This window comes from Staurois parvus, unplaced genomic scaffold, assembly GCF_062004578.1.
Source record: "Staurois parvus isolate SC_StPar_1 unplaced genomic scaffold, SC_StPar_1.0 ptg000132l, whole genome shotgun sequence".
In the NCBI taxonomy this organism is placed as follows: Eukaryota; Metazoa; Chordata; class Amphibia; order Anura; family Ranidae; genus Staurois; species Staurois parvus.
In genome coordinates, this window is record NW_028317928.1 from 4284798 (window position 1) to 4299670 (window position 14873).

Here is a 14873-nt window from a genome sequence, read left to right on the forward strand (position 1 = left end):
GCTCCCATCTTCTCACTTGCCAGTGGGATGATCTTTTTCCTTCCATCCACAACTTGGAGCGGTGCAATAAAGTATACTTTTCTAGAAAGTGAAAGTTTCAGAGGCAGGTTCAACAGTGGGTAAAAGACCATCATGATGGACAGTGGGCACAGGACCATCAGGATGGGCAGCAGGAACTGGACAATTAGTCTGGACTGCAGGAACTGGACCATCAGGTCGTGCAGAAAGCACTGACCATTTGACTGGGCAGCAGGCTTGAAACCATCAGGCTTGGCAGCAAGCACATAACCATCAGGATGAACAGCAAGCATGGAACCATCAGGATAGACAGCAGGCCTGGAATCATCAGACTGGGCAGCAGGCATGGAACTGCCAGGGGCAGGCTGTTCAGTGATCAGAGGATCAGCGAAGCCAGGCAGAGGTGTGATGGAATCAAACTAGACAGCAAGCAGAGGATCAGTGGCATCAGACTGGATAACAGAAGGCATATAAATGGAGACAAACTTTGTAGCAGGTCGAAGATTAGTAGAGTCAGGCTCGGAGTGTGGAACATGGGCTTGATGCATAGTGGCTCTGAGAAATGGTCGAGAACCCTATTTAATTGAATGGGTCACTCTGTCCCAAGGATTGATAGAACTTCTTAGAAAAGCATGGGCAGAGCTACCTAATTATGCTAGAATAAGGCTAGGGTACTGAGAGTTCTGAATATGAAAGGACAGAAGTCAGAGCTGAGGCTGAGCCAAGAGTAGACTGACTCATATTTGTTGCAGTGACAGGCAGGACTAGAGCAGATGGCATGGATTTGGCAAGTACAGTTGATGTTGGCTGGACTGGAGCAAGAGCCATGGAGACAGGCTGGACCAGAAAAACTGACGTGGAGGCAGACTGGACTGGATCAGCAGGCGTGGAGGCAGACTGAACTGGATCAGCTGGCACTGAGACAGGCTGGGCCAGAGCAGTAACCATTGAGGCAGATTAGACTGGATCAGAAGACATGCAGGTGGACTGTGCCGGATCACCAGGCACGGAGGTGGACTGGGCTGGATCAGCAGGCATGGAGCATGACCGGGCTAGATCAGCATGCATAGAGTTAGGAACTGACTAAATAATGGTTGAGGCAGCAGTGGATAGTGGCAGAATTGTATGGGTAGGAAAAAACATATTTTTGGGTTTGGACACTGGAATCCTGAATCCTAGTGATTGCAGGCCTTGATTCTATTATGCAGCTGATGGAAGAGTAGTAACAGTACTGAGAAGTGATGAGAAAGAGGTAGCAAGTGCAGAGGCAGATGTCTTAGGGGTTGCCAAGGGAAAAGGATTGATAGAGGAAGCCTTCATTGGATTAAATGCAGGAAAAGTACATCTAGTAGGAGCAGGATACTGATACGCAGTTGGAAGTATAGAGTAGTCAATAGCAGTATTTAACAATGTAACAAAGGAAGTTTTTCGTGGTGTGTAGAGAAAGGACTGAATTGGTGTGAATTAGTTAAAGCCGACAATAGAATCTCTGACCAGGATAGGAGTAGAGGCTGAACAAAGTTTTTAGTTTATATTTTCATTGTTGTACTCAAAGACGTAAGCTGTGTCATCTTCCAGCAACCATACCAAAGACTCAGCCTGAAGCATATTAACCACTTGAAGACCGAGCATTTTCTGGCACGTTTTCTTTACAATTTTAAATCAGTATTTTTCGCTAGAAAATTACTTTAAATCCCCTAAACATTATGTATTTTTTAGCAAAGGCCCTAGAGAATTAAAAGCCGATCATTGCAATTTTTTTTGTCACATGGTATTTGTGCAACGGTTTTTCAAACTCAATTTTTAGGAAACAAATATACTTTAGTTAATGTAAAAATACATGTCACACTTTAAAATTGCACTCACTTGTGGAATGGCAGCAAACTACGGTACTTCCAGTGTCAGTATTCATACCCCTTGACATTTTCCACATTTTGTCATGTACAAACAAAAACATAAATGTATTTTATTGGGATTGGATGTGATGGACAATTGTGAAGTGGAAGGAAAATGAGAAATGGTTTTCAACATTTGTATTCAGCCCCCCCAGAGTCAATACTTTGTAGGACCCCCTTTTGCTGCAATTCCAGCTGCAAGTCTTTTTGGGGACGTCTATGCACATCTAGAGAGGGACATTTCTGCCCATTCTTCTTTGCAGAATCGATCAAACTCTGTCGGATTGGATGGAGAGCGTCTGTGAAAAGCAATTTTCAGGTCTGGCCACAGATTCTCCATTGGATTTCGGTCTGGACTGTGACCGGCCCATTCGAACACATGAATATGCTTTGATCTAAACCATTCCATTGTAGCTCTGGCTGGTTGTTTCAGGTCGTTGTCCTGCAGGAAAGGGAACCTCCGCTCGGTCTCAAGTCTTTTGCAGACTCTAACAGGTTTTCTTCTAAGATTGCCATGTATTTGGTTCCATCCATATTTTTGGCTGATATCTTCAGCTTTAACCCCAGTAAACCACTTGCTAACCGCAATATATATACAGTATATATGTATTGTGGTCAGTAAGGAGTGACTCTTAACACCCGTGAGATTTAGCAGACAAAGCAAATTCAGAACAAACCTGGATTAAAGACTGCACTTTGCTAAAGGGGCAACTGCCCTGATCAACTAAAGTGTGTGCTACCTGAATGCGCTCCAGCAACCTTTGGCAAGGAACATCCTGTAATAATCTCTATCCTCTGTTGCCAACAACACATAGTATACCAACGACCATTACCTCTGGATGCATCTTGCATACAAAGATAGAAGGATCTGAGATCAGATACTTCCCAGTGCAGCTGATCTGATCTTTAGTGGCCTTAGTGTTCTGTAAGGGATACCAAATGTAGGTTTCCATCAGGAATGACCAGATAAGTGGGCTACACTTCAAGGAATCAGAAACCAGACCAAATATGATCAATAAAGTTTATTAATATAAATAACTCCTTTGACTCTGGAGTGGATTCAAATATGGTGGGTTAATAGTAGGAGAATAGATGGAGTACTGGAGGTTCAGTCATTTCCACATCAAGCTTGCATCGCCTATTCAGCCACCTTATATATGGTGTTTTTAGCCCGATGTGTTCTTTTGTGATGATCTAATGTTTTTTAACCATTTGTAATAAAAATGATGACATATTTTTACTTTGGTGTGTTGCCTTAAAAGTCCCACTACATACTAGGGGAAAAACTTTGTTGGCATGCTGTACATAACACATTCCTGAACCCTGCACTTTGTACATAACACATTCCTGAACCCTGCACTTTGTACATAACACATTCCTGAACCCTGCACTCTGTACATTACACATTCCTGGACCCTGCACTCTGTACATTACACATTCCTGGACCTTGCACGCTGTACATAACACATTCCTGAACCCTGCACTCTGTACATAACACATTCCTGAACCCTGCACTCTGTATATAAAACATTCCTGAACCCTGCACTCTATACATAACACATTCCTGAACCCTGCACTCTGTACATAACACATTCCTGATCAACTTCAATTTGTAATGGAAGTTTATTTATTTAATGTTTTAAATGATTGTGCCGGGGTTGTGTCCGTGAGACTCTCTTGTGGCACAGCAATCAAAGCACATTTTATAGGTACAAGAAAGCCTGGGTTTTGTTTATCCACTCCCCTTAAGTCCCTCCCACTGTCAAGCATTTGGCCACACCCATTTTGTCACAGTGCATTAGGCACACTACAGGACACTTCCATTCTCAGGTGTCCCTCCTTCTGAAGTTCACAAGTTGGGAGCTATGGTGAGAGGATCTCTGGGGACTCTTATGTAAGGAAGGCTCTGGTGACCAGAGACCTCCTTACATCACCGTTCCCCTTTACATCAAAGTCTGCCGCATTCTACTTCACACATGTACAAATATTTTATGAAGAAAAAAAGTATATCTTTCTTTTTTTTATTGGGGGGGGGCTCAACTGAATTCTCTGCCTAAAGGCTCCTGAGATGTAAATCCGGCCCTGACACTTTAGTTCAGCTCTATATGCTCGATATGAGACTAGCATGCAAAAAAAACAGATAATTCGTTCAATTTTCTCATCGTGTGTACGGGGCTTAAGTGTTTAGTCAGTTTGACTTAAAATAAAATGACCATATATCCCTGGTTTCTGGAGACCGATCCCACTTTCAGGTTGTTGTCTCTGGATAAAATGTGTCTCCAATTCTTTCTCCGGAAGTGGCTGTGCTGGTCGGCAGTCATACTTCTGTCAGTACGGACAGAGTCAGCCTCAACAGACATCACTCAAGACAAATGTTCCAGTGTCCCCAACCCCAGACCAGCCCAGCATGAGAAGGGATAAAGGATTACTAATGCAGGATTACTACAGCTGCACTGCCTTCCATCCCACTGCTTCAACCAATGGGGACAGGCATGACTGAACCTCCAGTACCCCATCTACTCTCCTACCATTAACCCTACCATTCTCCTACCATTAACCCACCATATTTGAATCCACTCCAGAGTCAAGGGAGTTATTTATTATTTATTTTAGGTACTTATATAGCGCCGTCAATTTACGCAGCGCTTTACACACACATATATATATATATATATATATATATATTGTACATTCACATCAGTCCCTAACCCTCAAGGGGTGTACAATCTAAGGTCCCTAACTCACATTCATACATACACATACTATGGACAATTTAGACAGGATCCAATTAACCTACCTGCATGTCTTTGGAGTGTGGGAGGAAACCGGAGTACCCGGAGGAAACCCACGCAGGCACAGGGAGAACATGCAAACTCCAGGCAGGTGGTGCCGTGGCTGGGATTTGAACCAACGACCCTAGTACTGCCAGGCGGACATGCTAACCATACTTGGCCCGGTCCCCAGAAACCAGGGATGTCTGGAAGTGAACCCACTTTTGTATCTTTTACCTCCAGGTAAGCTTACAATAAACTAATATCTCCTAAACATGCACCGCTTAGGAGATATTTGCTCTTTTTGTCCACTGGCACATGCGCTCTGAAGGAGTTTCAGAGCACTATGCCGTGTCCAAAGGGATAAAGGATTATTAATGCAGGATTACTACAGCTGCACTGCCTTCCATCCCACTGCTTCAACCAATGGGGATTGGCTTGACTGAACCTCCAGTACCCCATCTATTAACCCAGGGCTTGAAAAAGCCGCTCGCCAAATGCGAGGAGAAATTCCTCTGTGGCAAGCGGCTACGAACGGTGAGCACAGATGAAGCATGGAGCGACTGCACCTGTGCTCCAAGCCTCATTGTGAAGCCGAGTTCCGGTTTACAACTTCCGGTCTTCGGCTTCTGCGGCACCGCCGCCGAGTGGACAGGTGCAGGAGAGGTCTGCTCTCCTCTGCTGAGAGGAGACACCATCGCCGCGGGGCACTCGGGGGGACAGTAAGTACTGTATACAACATGTCCTATCACTATAATGAAGTACAGGGGAGCTGGGATATACATTACTATGATTACTAAATAAAAGTAAATAGAAGTGAGCGCTCCTAAAAGTAGCTGCTAAAACACTAAGAGGTACCAATAAAAACTCTGTAAAAGTATAGATAAATAAGTGTGGTGTAGTGCTCAAAACAAATAAAAACAATATGTCCACATATATAAACGCATGTGAATGCATAACGGATATAGAGTCTGTATCAAGAAGAAATATAGCAGATGAACTTGTGACTCCAACCAAAAGTGAAAAATGCGCACTCACCGGAAGCGCATAGATAATGCGCATATATATATAAATTTCCAGAGTAGATTGGCCAATCCGGTGAACTTTATCCTATGGTGCAGTCATCAAACCCTTGGAGAACGGTGTTGAATCCCTTGACCAGGAGTTCCTTCTTTAGGCTAAATGAGGTAATCAGCCTGGATACGGGGCTCCTGTTCCTCCAGATATGTTGGATACTGACAGGTACCTGTGGGCTTAATAGCTCCAAATAGGAGCCATAAAAAAGGTGCCCATAGTGTAGTATGTTAATGAACCTTTATTTGCAGTACCACGTATCACAGACAGGGTATAGTGATATACAATAAAAAAGCACTATACCTTCATTTAAAATAGCCGTCCGGGCTTCAATCCAGCACCAGGCGGCAGAAGTGTGCTGTACTGTCTAGTTCCTCCTGAGGCCTTTCGTGCAAATAGCACTTCATCAGAGGGAGAACCAAGTTGGATTGAAGCCCGGGCGGATATTTTAAATGAAGGTATAGTGCTTTTTTATTGAGATATTCGCTCTTTTTGTCCACTGGCACATGCGCTCTGAAAGAGTTTCAGAGCACTGTGCCGTGTCCAGAGACTCCCGTGTGCGGGAGTGACATCAATGTGGCTCGGCCAGTCAGGCATCCAGAACCAGGAAGGAAGACTGGGTGAAGATGGAAGCCTCTGCAGTGGGGACGCCGCACTGCTGGAGGGGTTCGTTTTAAGGTAAGTCCTGCATATGCATCCTAGCACATTATGACATTACCTTCCAGGGGATTTTTTTTTTCAAGTTGCAGTCTTCTACTGCTTTAAGCCCCGTACACACGATGAGAATATTGGACGATTGATCATCCATTTTTTTCTTTGAATGCTAGTCTCAATTTGAAAGTAAAGAGGTTACTATAGTTACGAAAATTCTCGTATGACAGAAAGAAAATTCGTAAGTGATGTAATGTATTTGTATTGTATTTTCGGACGAGAACTGTACTGATTAAAATTAAAATTGTACGATCTGGTCTCGTGCAAGAAAAATATTTGTGCTCGTCCCTTCAAATATTTTCGGATGAAAGCTGTGTACTAATAATCAGATTATCATACGATCCCTTTAAAACTGGTATTTTTCATATGATTTTCTGATCGTGAGTACCAGGCTTTAAAAAAGATCACATAACTGTCCAAAATGACTCCATGCTACTGTATAGGAAAAAAATAAACTGGAATTCCACTTAAATTGATTTATTTATTTTTTAAACTCTACGTAGCAGATCAGGAGATATCTAAACTCCTGACTGGGTGCTGATATTTATCCTACCTGGAGGCTAGAAGATAAATATTTGAATGAATACATATGGTATCAGTTATATGTACCTAAGAAAGATGTGACTATTAAATCAAACTTTAATTAAAACTTCTATTAACTCAACTTGCTTGTCTGCTAATATATAAGCCGACCCCGTTCTTCATTGGGTAGACCTTCACTGAAGTCTTCCAGCTGTCTACATTCTCAGTACCAACTGAACCCCCCGGTAAGTACTGTCTATGCTGGAATATCATTATCCTATTATTATTCCTAGTACTGTATAATTGTTGATAAGGAAAGAAACCTTCGTATTCAGATTTCAGGTAAAGTTGAATTGCCTCTGTTTTAGTTTGACTTGAAATGATGGTAAGGTTCCTCATATCATTTTCCCCACAATGGCTTATTTTGCACAATGAATGTTTTAGGTAAATCCTCTGCCCAAGTTTCTTCAAACTTTAACTACATTTGAAATGTAAAGGAGGAATCCATTGTTGCACTATAATGGTCACTAAAGGGTTATGGTCAACTAAAAGTTCTCTAAAGTTCCTCCACAGCTCGTAGTGGGGTCCCGTAATAAGTCCCCGTTAGCAGTCTGATCAGTGGTCCTTTCTCTAACTTTATTTTCGGTACTTCTTAAACTTTGAAAAAATACCTTTTAGGGATGAGAAGTGTTTAAAGATAAATGGTACTTATTTACTTGTATAAAAATAAAAAATGTGTTTGTCAGGAATTTTGTACTTATTTAGTAAATGTAACAAAATATAAAACCTAATAAATATAAAGTTTTAGCAGAAACAAAATAACTTTGCTTAAGTCAGATTTGTGTGTGCAGATTTGTGGAAATGTGTGTCCGGATGTTAGAGAACAATTCTGGTACAGAGCATATACTACATGTTGCACATGGTGTCATTCAAATCTTTGTTACCAGCTGACCAGTAGAAGAGGGGGATGGGATATTGCCCTTCAGTACATAGTAAAACCTAACATACTTTCACTGAATTGCAATATCAATCATTTGACCCAAATATTATTACATATTCTATCACAGTTATACATATATTTAAACCTTATTAGGAAATAGTACAGTAGAAAGCTATTTCTATTCCATATAATGATCAACCATTTTCACATAATTTCAATAGAAACAGAAAAGTGATGGCAGAAAAAGACCGAGTGGCCCATCTAGTCTGCCTGTTTTGTGTGTGTTTTTTTTTTTTTGGGGGGGGGGGGTTGTTAACTTTTTTGTCAATAGTCTCATACTCCTTCTCTATAAACCTGGAACAAATTAAAATCATAGAGACCATTATATGGGGACTCTTCCCATCCATAAAAGAAAAACCTTAATGAAACTCTTAGTCCAGTTAGTAAAGCAGATTCATATACAATACAATTATTTTCCATCTAACATCCTTTAGCACTACTTGAGTGAGGCCCAGAGTGGGTAGACCAGGTGAGGCAAAACGTATTTCTGTTTAAGATAGAAAGCCCTGGAAACCATAGACAATGGAGACTAGAACTTTGGTTCTTGTGACCCAGCTCTTATGACACCTAGGAACCCGCTGTGCTCTTCCTTTTGGGATTGAGGAACAAGATAGGTCAAGACCCCCAATTATTTATTTTATCCATGGGTAGCCAGATCCAGTAAGGTCCATGTAAAGGGCATGTAAAATTTATTGTAACGGACATGTAAGATTTGAGTGGAAATATGGTATCATAGCCATGACAGGTTGAGTAGATTAGATTATGTCAGGCCCTTTCATTGCAAAGGTGTGTGCAGGAACAGTCTAGTAATTAAGGATGTACAGTGAGCCCCTGGGCAGTAGGGAAATGAATAGAAGGTACAAACAAATGGTCTGGGATCAGATGTGTATGTATACACAATTACTCAATAGGCCTTACAGACTCAATCATCATTTAGCATCAATTAGAGTTAATTAGCCTAAAGCCAGGCCTCCTGGAGGTGACACCTTTGTGTTAAAGAGATTATCACCTGCTGGGAAAACCTGTTTAGGAATTTGTTATAGGAGACAGGACGGCTAGGTTTATGTATTCATCAAAGGGGTATGTTTAATCTCTTATAAAAGATGAAATATTAGTTGGAGAGAGATGGAAATGCTTCCTTTGTGCAGGCCATTCTGTACGCTACATTTGCATATAAGAATCATATTTGTGGCTTGGGGAGGAAGCCAAGGAAATGCATGGAATGGTTAGATGACGAGGGGGTGCGACAGTCGGATGGTGTTTGGTACTGTTGCAATCGGGCTGACGCGCTGGTGTCAGAAATCCAATCCCCGACTTGGTTTTCAGGCCAGTCTCGGCCCAATTGAACTTGGGCAGGTCCATACACAGTACCTCTTGTGGGCAGGTCAGGACCACCTCCCCCAGAGTTAATTGGCCGAAGACTAATGTCCCGCCCATGTCCAAATCGCAATAAATTGAACGCACGGACATTTGGACAGGGTGATCCGTACGGAGCTGGTTCGATCGACCAATGGATTGCTAAGTTTCTGGCTTGCTCCAGCCGCAGGGTAAAGTGTTATTCTGTCTTTTTATTCCCTTTTATTTTATAGTAATTAGTCATTTGTGTGTCTTCTTATATCTTTTGTATTTCTGTAACTTTTTATATTTTGTATATATTTTATGCACTGCCCACTTTGGGAAATTAAATCTTAAAATTAATTAGTGAACTTCTGTGTATTTAAGCACGTGCTCATATCTTCGGAGAGACTAGATCGGAGAGATTAGATTGGGTTATATTGTATTGTATTTTATTTTGTATGGTGTCTCAACAGACCGTTCTGCGGATAAACTGTTGGGTGGTGGCAGGCTACCTTTGTGGTGCGTCTGGTGTGGGGGTGTGTGGACAGTGGAAGGGTTATCAACACCGGGGTTCAAGCTAGGATAGCTGAAGAGACCTAAGAAGGGTGTGTGATTACTAAGCTGGTCCTCAACTCTAATCAGGGCACCAGGTTGTATGTAAGATCGTATCTGCCAGTGTGTGGTCGACCAGCTGGATTGGAGTGGAGTCTCCATCTGGTGGTGGCCAGAGGTAGTGCGGGCTGTGAAAAGGCATCACGGCTGGTCTTATATACGGTTTGAGATATTTAAGTGTAAATCCCTTTATTATCCCCTCTTTACCACCCTGTCGCGGCCGCACGTGTGCGTCACGGTTAGCTAGTCGCTGTGGGCATGGCGTGTGGTGGACACGTGACAGGGTGATCGTTTAACGGATCCTTGACAGTCCAGAAAGCATCAAGTAAATCCATGTCATTAAAAAATACACTCAACCTGCCCATAATGGGTGCCAGGTGTATGCGATCCTTTATGATGATTTCGAGCAAACATTGGACTTTTTATTGTAATGGAACAACCATTTTATGTGCACCTAACAATAGGGGGCCTAGTAATATTTTTGAGTCATATTTTCAATTTTGTCTTCTTTTTCTTTCTATGAATCCAAATTATCCAGAGAGCTCAAAGATGTTCACCTTGAAGAAATCCCTGTTACTCCTTTTCTTTCTTGGCACCATCAACTTATCTCTCTGTGAGCAAGAGTAAGTATGTAGAAGACTTTATTTTAAATATAATATAGATTTCCAATACTCTAATAGGTTCTATAGTCTAAGTGTGCATCAAGATACAAAACTCTCCACTACTTGTTCTCTCCATCCTAAACAATTACCTGTCCAACATATGCAATATGTCTACCACACTGTGCATTACAATCCCCTGTGCCTTTAATAACAAATCTTGCAATTGTGCCACCTCGATTCCCCCCCTCTGTGAGAAGTGCACACTCACCACCATCCAGTGACCTCTATATTACTAAAGGTCAAGAAGCACTGCAGGATATTGAGTATCCTCCAAACCAGTAATGCCACTCCGCTATTGCTCTTCCCCAATCTCCATTGTTCTTGATGCATCCATCCAGAAACACAAAACCATCAAACCAAAAGGAAAGAACTACAGTATAGTTTTAGTATCTTATTATAAAATGGATGAAGAAGGTAAACAAAAGTATTTTACTCACATACAGTAATATTGTGCCCAAGTTGAGCACTGATGTAGACGGTCTGTTACCAAAGAACAGTCACACCCCCTTGTGTTCGGCGTTCCACTGACTGGAATGGTGTGGGCTGGAATTGACATCTACTGGAACTGGAGGTGATGATTTCCATGGGACCCTGGTAGTTGTCACTTCCAGTTCCGGCTTTCATTGGTTATCTGGCCAGCCGGTGGATGCACCAACTGGTAGCTCAGCTCTCCCGGTGGGATGAGAGAGCCCAAGCAAGGGGCAGAAGGCAGCAGAAGGGGAGGTCATTCCCTTCCACTGCATGTAGAAGTTAGCCGCAGTGATCATTATCATGTATGATATAGGTAAAGTTGATCCAGGGAATGTCCGATTGCCACTTAGGAGATCATAAAGGAAATTGGATCATGCTGTGCTGGGTTTTTTGCCTTCCTCTGGATCAATTGTGGGTATAGGATTTTAACTTTTTTTTTTTTGTTGTTGAACTGGATGGCCTTTTGTCTTTTTTCAGCCAGACTAACTATGTAACTATATAACTATCATTATTACATGGATGCTGCCTGCTGGCTCTAAAAAGCAACACCAGGGTGACGCCTGCCGATGCAGGCATCATCCCAGTATACCGGCTGAAATTCCAGGTACATCACTGGGAATGAAGTGATCTGATGAATGATTTTTCAGAATGTCCGTATGAATGAAATCCTACTGGTATATGGTCAGCTCTAGCTGTGTCCAATTACTGTGCGGTAGCATGAAATACATCAGAATGCTGCAGTTGGCTATTCAATAAGAGATTCAAGTTTCTGGCATCCCGCTGAGCGCTATTCCTTTAATATGTTAATGTGGTCATGGAATGGTAGTCAATGAAGCTGAAAAATACACATTTGTGGTCCCAGTGAAATGCAGTTTTTGTGTCATAATCAACGTTGCTTTATTTACTGATTACTGTGTCTTCTCCCAGGAGAGATGCCAATGAAGAAAGGAGAGATGATGAAGATGGAGGGGATGTTGAAGTGGAAAAACGATTTTTAGCAGGGTTGGTTAAAGCGGCCGCTGGTCTTGTGCCCACAATCATGTGTAAAATACAGAAAACATGTTGAAACGTGAATTGTAAATCATCTGATGTGGAATATCATTGAGCTAATTGCACAACAGATGTCTTATAAATAATAAAGATGGAGCATACACTGAGTTTTTTTCTTTTTTTAAATCATTTTTATATCATGAACCCACATTAGTTGGGGGGAAATCATGTCCTTAGCGCACTTATCAGCTCTCAGTTGGATTCAGCAGCCCCACTGATCCGGAGAGAACCTCCACTTTATCCAATCAAGATAAAAGCATACAGAATGGATCAGCCGGCACTTACTCTTTATACTTTTACTTTCTCTTTAATAACATTTATAGAATATTTTCCATCCAGCAAACCGCCATCAGCAATGCTCACTGGAATTCATGGCAGCAATACTAAAATTGTTATTCCCGTATAAGATTAGCTGTATAGGAGGAAACTCCCTCTATTTTAAAATTACCATCGTTCTCTGTCCATGAAACACAGCAGCACACTACGTATAAAGCTTTCACTGTACAAATATGGCCAAATGCTGCCATTCTGACATGTCTGCAAAGTGAGTTGAGTTACCCCTCCCCCCCCTTCCCCCCGGTCACACTGATCCCGACTTTGAAATCATGCAACTTCACTATAAGTCGCATAAATTCAGAGTTGAGGTGTCATTGCGATTTGAGGTGTGATTTGCAAGATATCTGACACAGATGTATATGCAAATCACACCAAAAGTAGTGCATGCACTACTTTAGAAATTGCTGCGGCTCCAACCAAGTTGGAACCACAACTATATGACTGCTCTGATTGCGGACAATAGGGTGCAACTTGGCAAGTCTCATGGCATGCAAATCGCATGCCAAGTCGCACCCAGTGTGACTGGGGACTTATTCCTATGTTGTCAGGTGCTGTTAGACTGCCCACCACTAGATGGCTCTGTTCCCAATATAGCATGGTAAGGGGAAAGTTATAACAGGGTGTTAGCTCCTCTTTTAGTAAAGTCTTTTCTCTGGTGATGTCATGGGTGAGTGCCCATTTAAATGTCAGCGTACTATTTTTCCACACCTGTTTGGTAGACCCATTAAAGCCGATCTACAGATTGCACATCTGAATGTTGCACCTTTGGAGCTGACCAAGAACCAATCTAGTGTCCTCTTTTATGCCACGATAGCCACAAAATGTTGAATGTTGCACCTTTGGAGCTGACCAAGAACCAATCTAGTCTCCTCTTTTATTCCACGATAGCCACAAAATGTTGAATGTTGCACCTTTGGAGCTGACCAAGAACCAATCTTTGGTGTACTTTGTTCCTAAAAAGTCCACTCAATATTCTTTTCTCCATTATCAATTAATAGGGACATGGCACCTCCTACCACCTGATGATCGTCCCATTTTTCTTTTCTCAAGAACCAATCTTGTCTGCTCTTTTGTGCCACGATAGTCACAAAATGTTGAATATTGCACCTTTGGAGCTGACCAGGATCCAATCTTGTTACCTCTTTTATGCCACGGTAGTCACAAAACAGACAATTGCTAGGCCTTGGAAGACACCAACCTTTTATACTCCTATTACTAAAGCTATGGTCACTTAGTCTATGGTACATGCACCATGGACCCTGAAAGTGTTGATTATTTTATACCTTGTGTTTCACTGGGTTTCAACCATTGTGGCTGCCATTGTTCTTTAGTTCCTTCTTGGACTCTAAATGCTGATCCCTTGTTGAGGGACCCACATCTGGCTTTACTTTCTTCTTGTGCATTGTTCTTGACAACTATTCTGTTGCAATGGCATATTCATCCCCCAATAAATATTTTTGAACCTTGAATGTCAGTGTAGGAGGGGCCCGAGGTAGACAGGGCATGGTCATGAGATACTCCAGTACTGCTGAAGATGTAGTCCCTGCAGAGCTGAACTAAAGTGTCAGGGCTGGATTTACATCTCAGGAGCCTATAGGCAGAGAACTCAGAAGAGCCCCCTCCCCCAAACAAAAAAAAGACAGTAAGAACTACTTTTTTTCTTCGTAAAACATTTGTATATGTGTGAAGGAGAAAGCTGTGGACTTTGATGTAAAGGGGAACTGTGATGTAAGGAGGTCTCTGGTCACCAGAGCCTTCCTTACATGAGTCTCCAGAGATCCTCTCACCATAGATTCCAACATTTGAACTTCAGAATGAGGGACAGTTGAGGGTGGAAGTGTCCTGCAGCATGCCTAATGCACAATGACACAATGGGTGTGGCCAAATACTTAACAGTGGGAGGGGCTTAAGAGGAGTGGTTAAACAAAACCAGGGCTTGCTTGTACCTATAAAATATGCTTTGATTGCTGTGCCACAAGCAAGAGTCTCACGGACACAACCCCAGCACAATCATTTCAAACAATAAATAAAAAGCTTCCATTACAAATGGATTTTCTCAAAATGTGGAATGTTACATAAAGTGGGGAAGGATTCAATAGTGCATTGTGTACAGAGTGCGGGGTCAAGGAATGTGTTATGTACAGAGTGCAGGGTTCAGAAATCTGTTATGTACAGAGTGCAGGGTCCAGGAAGGTGTTATGTATAGAGTGCAGGGTCCAGGAATGTGTTATGTACAGAGTGCAGGGTTCAGGAATGTGTTATGTACAGTGTGCAGGGTTCAGGAATGTGTTATGTACAGAGTGTAGGGTTCAGGAATGTGTTATGTACAGAGTGTAGGGTTCAGGAATGTGTTATGTATAGAGTGCAGGGTTCAGGAATGTGTTATGTACAGAGTGCAGGGTTCAGGAATGTG

The 14873-nt window shown here is 42.1% G+C and overlaps 1 long non-coding RNA gene across 1 annotated transcript; it reads left to right on the forward strand.

Moving 5' to 3' along the window:
* Nucleotides 1-7114: 7114 nt before the first annotated feature.
* On the forward strand, nucleotides 7115-12231 carry LOC149466203 (uncharacterized). Its single transcript, XR_016312099.1, has 3 exons — nucleotides 7115-7236; nucleotides 10480-10564; nucleotides 12002-12231. It is a non-coding gene; the product is annotated as an uncharacterized LOC149466203 (long non-coding RNA).
* Nucleotides 12232-14873: the final 2642 nt, after the last annotated feature.